At 42.8% G+C, this 12,521-nt stretch overlaps 1 protein-coding gene across 1 annotated transcript in view; it reads left to right on the top strand.

The window, feature by feature from the left end:
- Positions 1-12,521, top strand: part of WDPCP (WD repeat containing planar cell polarity effector) — a 422,579-nt gene that overhangs the window by 345,905 nt on the left and 64,153 nt on the right. The gene's annotated exons all lie outside the window — the stretch shown is intronic.

Here is a 12,521-nt window from a genome sequence, read left to right as displayed (position 1 = left end):
CAAATTGCTCCTTTACAGGACCTCAATGTCTTCCAGTATGGATGACGTAGGACACGTCTTGCACATGGGCCTCGGAAGAAGGAGGACGCAGAGAGGAGGCGCCGGACCAGAGAGCAGCAACACCCATCAGACTGGACCACCCCTTAGGTGAGTATTATAAAAGTGTTTTTTACGTTCTACAGAGCGGCCGGGGCTCCTATATTCAGTATTCTGGAATGCTGTATACAGTCATATGAAAAAGTTTGGGCACCCCTATTAATGTTAACCTTTTTTCTTTATAACAATTTGGGGTTTTGCAACAGCTATTTCAGTTTCATATATCTAATAACTGATGGACTGAGTAATATTTCTGGATTGAAATGAGGTTTATTGTATTAACAGAAAATGTGCAATCCGCATTAAAACAAAATTTGACCGGTGCAAAAGTATGGGCACTCTTATAAATTTCTTGATTTGAACACTCCTAACTACTTTTTACTGACTTACTAAAGCACTAAATTGGTTTTGTAACCTCATTGAGCTTTGAACTTCATAGGCAGATGTATCCAATCATGAGAAAAGCTATTTAAGGTGGCCACTTGCAAGTTGTTCTCCTATTTGAATCTCCTGTGAAGAATGGCATCATGGGCTCCTCAAAATAAACTCTCCAATGATCTGAAAACAAAGATTATTCAACATAGTTGTTCAGGGGAAGGATACAAAAAATTGTCTCAGAGATTTAAATTGTCAGTTTCCACTGTGAGGAACATAGTAAGAAAATGGAAGAACACAGCTACAGTTCTTGTTAAGCCCAGAAGTGGCAGGCCAAGAAAAATAGCAGAAAGACAGAGAAGAAGAATGGTGAGAACAGTCAAGGACAATCCACAGACCACCTCCAAAGACCTGCATCATCATCTTGCTGCAGATGGTGTCAATGTGCATCGGTCAACAATACAGCGCACGTTGCACAAGGAGAAACTGTATGGGAGAGTGATGCGAAAGAAGCCGTTTCTGCAAGCACGCCACAAACAGAGTTGCCTGAGGTATGCAAAAGCACATTTGGACAAGCCAGTGACATTTTGGAAGAAGGTCCTGTGGACTGATGAAACAAAGATTGAGTTGTTTGGTCATACAAAAAGGCGTTATGCATGGAGGCAAAAAAACGCGGCATTCCAAGAAAAGCACTTGCTACCCACAGTAAAATTTGGTGGAGGTTCCATCATGCTTTGGGGCTGTGTGGCCAATGCCGGCACCGGGAATCTTGTTAAAGTTGAGGGTCGCATGGATTCAACTCAGTATCAGCAGATTCTTGACAATAATGTGCAAGAATCAATGATGAAGTTGAAGTTACGCAGGGGATGGATATTTCAGCAAGACAATGATCCAAAACACTGCTCCATATCTACTCAGGCATTCATGCAGAGGAACAATTACAATGTTCTGGAATGGCCATCCCAGTCCCCAGACCTGAATATCATTGAACATCTGTGGGATGATGTGAAGCGGCTGTCCATGCTCGGCGACCATCAAACTTAACTGAACTGGAATTGTTTTGTAAACAGGAATGGTCAAAAATACCTTCATCCAGGATCCAGGAACTCATTAAAAGCTACAAGAAGCGACTAGAGGCTGTTATTTTTGCAAAAGGAGGATCTACAAAATATTAATGTCACTTTTATGTTGAGGTGCCCATACTTTTGCACCGGTCAAATTTTGTTTAAATGCGGATTGCACATTTTCTGTTAGTACAATAAACCTCATTTCAATCCATAAATATTACTCAGTCCATCAGTTATTAGATATATGAAACTGAAATAGCTGTTGCAAAACCCAAATTGTTATAAAGAAAAAAGGTTAACATTAATAGGGGTGCCCAAACTTTTTCATATGACTGTATATGAGCTCAGTGGTGGTGGCCGCAGTTTTTGTCACCAAATCTGGTGACAGGTTTCTTTAAGAGCACTTTTCAGCACCATTTTGCATGTTGGAGTAAAGACATGACTACAATGGTACAGTTAAGCCCGCTTTACACGCTGCAATGTATCTTACAATGTGTCGGCGGGGTCACGTCGTAAGTGACGCACATCCGGCATCTTAAGGTACATTGCAGTGTGTAACAGCTACGTGCGATTGCGATTGAACGGTAAAAGTTCATCGCACGCACATCGTTCATTTCTCATGAATTGAACGTCAGATTGTTCATCGTACCCGGGGTAGCACACATCGCAGTGTGTGACACCCCGGGAACGATGAACAGATCTTACCTGCGTCCTGCGGCTCCCGCAGGCAATGCGGAAGGAAGGAGGTGGGCGGGATGTTTACGTCCCGCTCAGCTCCGCCCCTCCGCTTCTATTGGCTGGCAGCCGCGTGAAGTCGCTGTGACGCCGAACGTCCCTCTCACTCCAGGAAGTGGACGTTCGCCGCCCACATCGAGGTCGTATGGACGAGTAAGTACGTGTGACGGGGGGTTACTCGTATGTGCGTCACATTCAACAAATTGAACGTGCCGCACATACGATGGGGGCGGTTACGATCACATACGATATTGTATGCGAAATCGTAACATGTAAAGCAGGCTTTATACAGATTAAATTGTTTCCTTTAGTGAAGAAATCCGTTCTGTGATCATTCAGCATTGGAAGTTTTCAGGTAATAAGCATTATGTACACAGGGACGGCACTACGGGCAGGGTCTTCAGCTCCTGCCCCGGCCTCTCCGCTGCCTCGGTTGTCTGAATGACAAGTCACAGCACAAGATGTCATTAGTAGTGATGGGCGAGTCCACAGATGTTCGTGTTCGGCCGGCCAGACTATAAAAAAAAAATCCAATTTGGGACTGGATATTATGCTGTAAAATTGTGGTAGAAAGGGCTAGGGGGATTAGAGCAGGACACTTATGCTTACCGAGTGTCCGGCATGGCTGTAACATATCACATGACAGCATTAATGGTGTCATTCCAAAGTACAACTCGTCCTGCAAAAGAAAACAATCCCTCATACGTCTATGTAGGTAGAAAAGTTAAAATAAGTTATGGCTCTTGGAAGAAGAGGAGGAAAAAATGAAAAAAAAAAAAGTAATGTAAAGTGGCCGCGAAGGCGTTAAAGTACTTTTTGATCTGAAAAAATGATACTTTTTATTTATTTTAACCTTATATTTTTAAACACTGAAAATCTTTTTTTTTATTTATTTATTTTTTTTATTTATTTTTTAAACAATAGATTCAAAGGAAACTTAGAGAAAACAAAAGGACCAATAAACTGGGGTCACAGCACATAGATCCTGGCCGGTCGGAAATAAGTGGTGTATCTGTGACATTCCCGGCTGTGTCTGTGACATACGCTGTATGTGCAGTTAATGGGAACTTACACAGATTGTGAGAGGGGTGTGTACAGACTTGGGTGCCCATTAGGTCAGTACAGGCGTGAACATGGCTCAGTTGAGTGGGCACTCTAATGCTCGCTTACACCGGGCGTATAACACGAACGAGTGCTATACAATATTTTATCAGATAGCCCTCGGTCCATTGTTATACTATGGGGTAGTGCCGAAGAGCACTTTTTTTCATGCCGATTTGGCAGGTAAAAAAAAATTGCAGCATGCTGCAAGTGGCAGCGTATATTGGACGGCGCACACCCATTCAAGACTATGGATGTCTGGAAATCATCGGATAGCACTCGTATGACATTATAGCATGGACTCATAGAACGGAGAAGATGGAGAAATTCTGTTCTCATGGGACCGCAGTCTTAAGGCCCCGTTACACGCCTCGACATAACTAACGATATGTTGTCGGGGTCACGGAATTCGTGACGCACATCCGGTGTCGTTAGCGACGTCGTTGCGTGTAACAGCTCCGAACGAGTGTTAAGGATCAAAATACTCACCTTATCGTTGATCGTTGACACGTCGTTCATTTTCAAAATCTCGTTGGTCGTTGTGGACGCAGGTTGTTCGTCGTTCCTGAGGCAGCACACATTGCTACGTGTGACACCCCGGGAGCGACGAACAACACCGTACCTGCGTCCTCCGGCAACGAGGTGGGCGTGCACCTGTTTTGTGTATACATGTTAATGGGAATCACTCTCCCCGCTTCCCTTTTTCTCTTTTCTCTTTGCTTTTTTTCTTCTTTTTTCATGATCTTTACAGCTCATTGCACGTGTCTATAAGTCAACGCTCTGATACCATGTGGTTGTTTGACGTCAGAGCTGCTAACGTGGCAGTATAGATTCTTCTATAAGTAACCAGGCTGTAAGCTGCATGTATGATTTATTTTTTTCCCTGAAGAAGGAGACGGTCCTTGTCTCTGAAACGTGTTGGATTGACTAAAATAAAAAAGAGATTTTTATCTTACTGACATCAGTGATCCTTTAGCGCGGCATTAAACCCGTTTTTCCTACATAATATTTTCTACTGCATCCTGCACGGGGCCGCTGCTTGGACCACGCGGACACTCACATGCTTGCTAAGGAGTTGTGACTAACACAACCCGACCAGGTGAGTGTACCTCTCTTTACCTCTAACGCTTTATACCGGGTAAGACCCTATTGCGCCTTCTGTCTCCCCATTTTTACCCTTAGAAAAGAGGCAGTTCGCCGGCCACAGCGACGTTGCTAGGAAGGTAAGTATGTGTGACGGGTATTAGCGATATTGTGCACCACGGGCAGCGATTTGCCTGTGACGCACAAACGACGGGGGCGGGTGCTTTCACGAGCAACATCGCTAGCGATGTTGCTGCGTGTAAAGCCCCCTTTAGTTTAGGATGGAAGTGATTAAAAAAGCACTATGTAAAAAGATATCCTTGTAAACGGCTCCATTAGTATGTTTAATTTAGCACAAACTATTGCTAAGGCTTCTTGCTTTCAGCCCTTTAAGCTGCCAATACATGGTTTATGACAGTTCTGTAGGTCTCAGGACTGAATACTGCTGACCAGACACATCAGATATTTCTCTTTACTATTGTTGGGGTTTATTTTAGAGTCGGTGGTTTAGTCCAAACTTTGACGGGTTTTGAATACATTGACAGGCCAAAACAGCCGCATCTCCTGAGCTGCTGCTGTTCTGTCACAAATAATATTCACTTTTCAGATGCCCTGTGGTGCCTGGGAGCCTTATCCCTCTTGAGGGCAGTGACGCCAGAAGGAAATAGGTTTCACATCTGGATGACTGGTCATAAATAATATCCATTCTGCATAGCCGATCTTAGGTGTATGAAGTTAGAGAAGAGACCACAGTGCCACAGTACAGACAACAAGGACAAATATAGCAAGGAAAGCAGACTGGACTTATCGACTTATCTTTTTTTTATAGTTCATCTCTTAAATTTTGGTATTGGATATAATATTTTATAGTTTGGATTGTTTGCATTTAGTACTATGACAGTATAGTACCTTGTTGTACATGCGACACAGTGCTTGTTCATTATGTAAGTTAATATTAAAGGGAATCTATCAGTAGGGTTCCACCCACCCCTGTTCTAGGCCCTAAATCGCATATATGAGCATGCAGGTCTTTAAAATGTAAATTCATCAAAACCTTTATATCTTCTATCTGTTGCTGCATACTGGAATAACTTGAGTTTTCTTTCATATACAATTAAGGCATTAATTTCTCCAGGCATGAGAGAACACTGAAGGAATCACTGCCTCCTGAGCTTATTTCCCTGCCCAGCACCAGCCTGTTTAATTTCCTTCTCTTGAGCCTGACATCACCCACACAGATCAATCAAGGTTAACAGGCTGGTGTTGGGCAGGGAAGCAGCCTGGAGAAGCAGTGTCTTCTTCACTGCTCTGTTCTGCCCTCCTCATTTGAATAAAAATGAAATCAGCAATTACTCGGGAACGGAGCAACGGATAGAAAATGTAAAAGTGTCAATAGATTGAGATGTCAAAGACCTGTATGGCATACTCACACATCCAGATTGGGAAAATTGATATCACTGACAGATTAAAAATAGAATTCCAAGACTACAAAATGTAAAAAAAAAAACCTAATGGGGCTTTACACGCAACGACATCGCTAACAAGATGTTGCTGGGGTCACGGAATTCGTGACGCACATCCGGCCTTGTTAGCGACGTCGTTGTGTGTGGCATGTACGAGCTACCGCTAACTATCAAAAATACTCACCACATCGTTGATCGTTGACACGTCGTTCATTTGCAAAATGTTGTTGATCTTCTGGGACGCAGGTTGTTCGTCGTTCCTGAGGCAGCACACATCGCTACATGTGACACCCCAGGAACGACGAACAACACCGTACCTGCGTCATCCGGCAACGAGGTGGGAGTGTCCTTCATGCGGCTGCTCTCCGCCCCTCAGCTTCTATTGGTGGCCTTCTGTGTGACATCGCTGTGACGCCGCACGAACCTCCCCCTTAGAAAAGAGGTTGTTCGCCGGTCACAGCAACGTCGTTAAGAAGGTAAGTATGTGTGACACGTACTACCGATTTTGTCCCCATGGGCAGCAATTTGCCCATGACGCACAAACGGCGGGGGTGGGTGCGATCGCTAGCGATGTTGCAGCGTGTAAGGCGCCCTTTACTTTCACATCCTCTGGCATTCTGCATATTTTTTTTAAGTTAAGAACCTATATTGTTTACGTTGCTACCTAAGTTTAGAGATACCAGAAAACAAGATCAATCCAACAAGCAATAAGATAAGGTATATATTCAATATGGATGACTGTAGCTGTTTCAGCTTACAGAATAAAACCCCCCCACTAATACCTTTCCTCCGAATCCACCCTCCGCTGCCTTGTGATATGTATGTTGACAAGAAAAGATGATGTCCCGACCACCTGTTACCTGACCCTGCAGCCAAACCGTGGCCTCAGTAGCCAGACTGGTGATAGTAATGTCATCTCATCCAGTGGTGACTGGTGATAGTAATGTCATCTCATCCAGTGGTGACTGGTGATAGTAATGTCATCTCATCCAGTGGTGACTGGTGATAGTAATGTCATCTCATCCAGTGGTGATGATCTGTATGGCAGCACTGAAGTGGAGGGTGGATTGATCACCTAGGGATAGATCATCAGTATAATAAACCTGGACAGTCCAATTCATCTTTTATCTATAATCACTATAGTCACCAATGTCTAATCAATACAAGAATAGGAAACCAAAACACAGTCGTACCTTGACTTACGAGTTTAATTTGTTCTGTGATTGAGCTCTCAATTTGCTCTTATGTCAAATTAACTTTCCCCATTAAAATTAATTGAAATGCTATTAATCCGTTCCAGCTCCTACTTAGGGCCCCTTATCCTGGTATATGGCCCCCATCCTTGTACTCTATATATGATCCTCCAACCTGGTTCATGGCCCCATCCTAGTACAGTATATATAATTCCCATCTTGGTACATGGCTCCCATCCTAGTATATATGGTCCCCATCTTGGTATATATGAATGCCCATCCTGATACATGGCCCCTATCATGCCACACACTTACGGTGCATGTCAGTGCCTGTGGAGAACTGGAGAAAGAGTCAGTGTAAGTTTTTTTTTAAGTGTGCAGTGTGATGCAGACAGCTGATTGGCATGTGAGTACTGTTCTCCCACACGCCATCAGCTGCCGGGATACTGTACTCGCTGCTCTCCACGCCCGGGATGATGGGCAGGGGGAGCAGGGAATATTCAGGTTCTTAATGAGTGGGCACACGTGATCACTCAGCAGTTTCTCGTAACTGTAATGACTCATCACTTAAAGGGAATCTGTCCTCAGGTTTTCATCACCTAATTTGAGAGCAGCATAAAGTAGAGTCAGAGACCTGATTCCAGTGTTGTGTCCCTTACTGGGCTGCTTGCTGTAGTTTTGATAAAATCACTGTTTTATAAGAAGGAGATTATCACCAGAGGACTAGTAAACCTGCTGCCAGGTAGTCCTCCATAGTCATGAGCTCTGTATAACCCTGCCCCCACCACTGAGTAGTAGCCTTCTGCCTATACACAGTGTACACAGAAAGCTGCCTATCAGTGTTGTGGGCGGGGTTATACGGAGCTCAGCATTCAGAGAACTGGTAGATCTTCAGCAGAGAAAACTTTTATCAAAACTGCAGTAAGCAGCCCAGTAAGTGACACAGATCTGGAATCAGGGCCTTTACCCCTACATCATGGAGTACTAAAATTTGGTGACAGATTTCCTTTAAGGCATCCATACTCTTTAGATTAATCTTGGCTGAACCCACAGATGTTGTTGGTTACGGTCAATCATCTAATGTGTATTGGGGCTTATAACTCGTCCCCTACAGGCAATTCTGGAGAAAGAAAAATCAGGTTTGAATTTAAGCACAGTATCCATTTATTTTTTGGCTTCAAGAGCAGTATTACCACCTCTGAACCCTCTTCAGCTCTAGCATATCCAGTTTATACAATGGTACCAAAAACCAAACTCCGTATTTCGTATGTAATCTTGTTAGTGATTTATATAAATGTTAAATTACATTTTCATTTTAGCCCCTTTCAATACATCCTATGATTATTTATTCTCCTTGGCAGCAGCTGCCTGACATTGGTTACTACAACATCTTGTTATTGACTGATATCACCAATTCCTTTTCAAATGCACTCATTGATACATCGTGTAATGATGCAATTTATTCTCCCATCCTAAGGGCATAATCTTATATTTATCTACAATAAACTTCATTTACCATTTCTCAGCTTACTGTTCCAAGTCCTCCAAATCCCTCTGTAATATAATACTATCCTCTTCTGCGTTAATTACGCTGCACAGTTTAGTATTGTCTGAAAATATGTAATTTCTACATTCAAAGCAATTTACTAGTTTCTACTAGTCACACGCTGGGAAAGGGGCGGCATCACCACGTAGGAAAAACTGTTCAAAAATTCCATAAGAACATAGGGAATCTTATAAAGTGCAAAGTACAGTGGCCATGATTAAGTGTCCAGTCATCATTATAGATGAGCGGACCCGTGGAAGTTTTGGTCCACCAGGTTCAGCCGAACTGTAAATAACTGTTGACCCACAATTAAGTGAATGGAGACCCGAACTTGTGGCCTGTAAAATGGTCGTAGTAAGGGCTAGGGGATGCAAAATGAATAAAAATGGGGCCGATTGCCCTGAAAACAAATGTGGATAGTGTTTTTTAACTCTATACTTGCTGTGTTAGAAATGAGGGTGTTTGGTAGACGCCTTTCTCCGTGCTCAGATTTGTCGTCCGTGAAACAATGAACACAACGCACAGGCTTGCTTCACTGCATGATGTGTGCAGGTGTTGAGGTTGCAACCCCTACTAAGGACTTTAGGACTTTCTTTTACTGTAACTTTAAGAAACTGGCTCCCCAGGTTAGAACAATGGAATAGCCCGCGTCTCTCTTCTTTTTTGTTGTTGTTTGGTTCAGTCCAAGAAAAGTGTGTGAAGAAGGAAGTGAAAGAAGGAGAGAGTTCCAGGATGCGCAGAGTGAGACACGCCTGAGGGAGTCGGTATACAGCCTGTTAGAAGACATCGCCTTGATGAGCCCAGCTGCCCGTTGAACCAAGGGAAGAAAAGTCCGTCGTCCACCCCGAGGGAGGTGTGCACTACCATACCGTTGACCCTGAGAGAGGATCAGTCCTGCTGACAGTTCTGTGAGTGCACACCCAAGTGTGGTGGTTAGAGAATAATATAGGCCTCCGTAGTCAGAATGCGGTATCCACATGGTCCCTTTAGGGGAGACCAGTTAGGATAGAAGACAGAGCAGGATTGTTTACTGTTACACATTGTAACAGAAACAGTAATAGGTGTCGATTCGCATTGAATTGATGATGCCCTACAATTTTTTTAATTCACTTTTTTTCTCTATCTCATTCCGTTTTCGAGATAAAAATGCTAACTCCGTTGTTTTCCACCAGGTGGCACTATAGGTGGTTTCATTGCGTAGCGCATGGCTACTTTACTATACCTAGACACCACTTCTATGCCTATAGCTGCCACCGTTCTCAAGTTAATGGCGGTGGACAGGATATGGATGGACACACTATATATTGTTGGATATTGTTATAGTTGTGGCGACCTGGGCAGTTGCTTCAGCTAAGGAGTTTACTTCATATTGTAGGTTGTTTCCTGCCTTTATCCCTCCTCCCCAGCTGCCCAGCAGCTTGCCTTTGTAAACCCCTCTAAATATATATCTACCCTGGTTTATTCGTCTGATACCGTGACTTGCTCTGCACAGTGGTGGGCGCTCGGTCATCGCTTCACAGGCACCTTAGGGAGAGCCACTTGCAGTCTCTGAGTGGCTCTCACTAGGCGTTAAAACTACATTTAGTATAGTGTGTCAAAAAATGCCCACCCTCCCCTAGAAATGCTCTCTTTATAGCTGGCTGTATGTGGGCGGAGAGCCAAACTGCCCAATCAGTGACTTCCATTATACTTGTTGCTCAACTTGAGCCCTTTCAGAGCGTCTGACCTGCTCAACTCCAAGTAACGAGCAACCAAGCATTTCAGTGCTCGCCCATCACATCACAGTGCTTTGCCCCTACATCATGCTGCTGTCAGATTGGGTAGTTAAAACCTAGTTACAGATTCCCTTTATTATTGTAAGACTGTATAACCCATATAATAACTAATGTTTCCCATATTTAGGGGGAGATTTATCATTCCTTTTACTCCCTTCTATCGAAGATCATTGTTCAAAGATTTTTTTTAACCTTTCGCCCTTTTTGGCACTAATTTTTAAAAAGCTGCCTGTGCGTAGCAAAAGTGTGTACACTAAACTGTCCTGAGACAAATCTATACATTTAATTTTCTAGTGGATGTACTCCCCAAATGTGCCCCCATTTTATTAGTAAGTTTGCACCTGTCAGGTGCAATATGCTCCCAAAACCACAAGCTGTTCTGGTGAATTTTGCAGAGATTACTGCCTAGCAGTCCCAGTCTATAGTAGCATAAAGGGATCTTTAGAAAAAGTATTTCTAAAGATCCTTTATGATATGCTAATGAGCACAGGGACTAGTCGGAAGGGCGTTAGCTCCATTGGCTAGACGGCCCCCTTATCATGTAAGCATGCCTCTGTGGGCGTACTAACATGCTAATGAATGGGCAGTGTCAGAGGCATGATCAATCTCACTTCTCTACTGCCACTGCGCCCGACGCTGGATTTTGGGTCAGTGCACAATGATCAGAAGTCCCGGACTTCCAGTCATGCGTACTATGAAGCCGGGTGTACGCGTCTCAGCTTCAAACTGGTGGCGTGCATGACCGGAAGCCCAGGGACGTTCTGATCTTGCACACTAAGCCGAAAACCAGAGGTGGCACATTTATTCGCATATTAGCATGCCCAAAGGGGCGTGCTTACATACTAAAGGGGGCCGACTAGCCAAGGGAACTAACTCTCTTGCGACTGGTCCCCGGCCTCATTTGCATATCATAAAGGATCTTTAGAAATACTTTTTCTAAGGATCGACGGTTAGGCAGGGATTAACAATATGCACCCAGAACCGCTCGTGGTTCTGGGTGCATACAGTACCTGACAGGTTCCCTTTAATAAGTTTGGGTCATCTTACTCCAGAAGTCTTTGGTTTGATGGCTGGCGTGTGAAACCGCAGTCTTGATTAATTCCCTCCGTAGTTTCTACTAATTCCTAGTTAAGAAGTAACATTTGCATGACTGTAATCAGAGGAGAAATAGAATTATTTTTTTTTTTTATTATTTTTTTGTAATTATTTTTAATGATTTACCACATTGGTGTGAGTCAAGGATATTTAGTGATTTCAATTAATTTATTTCAATTGCGAGTTCTAAAAGCCGGTTATTTATGTGTTGACTCTATTCTTCTGCACCTAGTTTTGCGGTCAGATTGTGTTTCCCTTTAAGTACAGTACTCTCTTTTAATGTGAATTAGCTAGCAATTGAAATCTGCTCTTTGTTATTTTTCAATTAAGGCTGTTTGCATATTTGAATTCTTTTATGTCTCCCGTGTTACAACTGCACGAGAAAAGCAGCTGTATGTGTTTTCCCTTCCCAGTTTATCCTGATTTACTATAGAAAAGAATGATGCGCTTTGATTCACAGCTTTGCAAAACACAAATTGCAAGTTTTTTTTAATGAATGATTAAGATTAAAATCATGTAAATGGGCAGTAGACCTAGTAATAATTATTTCTTTATCTTTTTTACCAAATGCATTCAGACTTGTTCATGTGTTACATTATGCAATTATCAAAATCATTACATTTGGAGATGCACTGATTATTTCCGTAGGCTGACGGAGTTAGATTTGCATCCTTTGTGTTACGCACACAACCCACTCACTTGGTCCATTTTAATTGTCTTTCATTTTTTTTTTTTTTTCATTTTGATTACACACTTTTTTCTTTTTTTTTGCAAAAGTGTCTTGTAATTATCTAATGCAAAGGAAAATGAAGGAAATGTTTTTAAGACTTTTTAAACATTTTATTTTTAAGTATTGAGTCAGTTTGCCTAAAATGTCTCTGCATATATTGTTGAGATCCGCTGTCAAGAGATGCAGTACATTCTTATCTGGGTCAAAATCATCAATCCAATGATAAACCGTAAAGATAAAACCAGAGGCGCTGATTCATCAA

Source organism: Anomaloglossus baeobatrachus, chromosome 3 (genome assembly GCF_048569485.1).
Source record: "Anomaloglossus baeobatrachus isolate aAnoBae1 chromosome 3, aAnoBae1.hap1, whole genome shotgun sequence".
Lineage (NCBI taxonomy): Eukaryota > Metazoa > Chordata > Amphibia > Anura > Aromobatidae > Anomaloglossus > Anomaloglossus baeobatrachus.
This window is presented reverse-complemented; position numbering and strand designations above follow the sequence as displayed.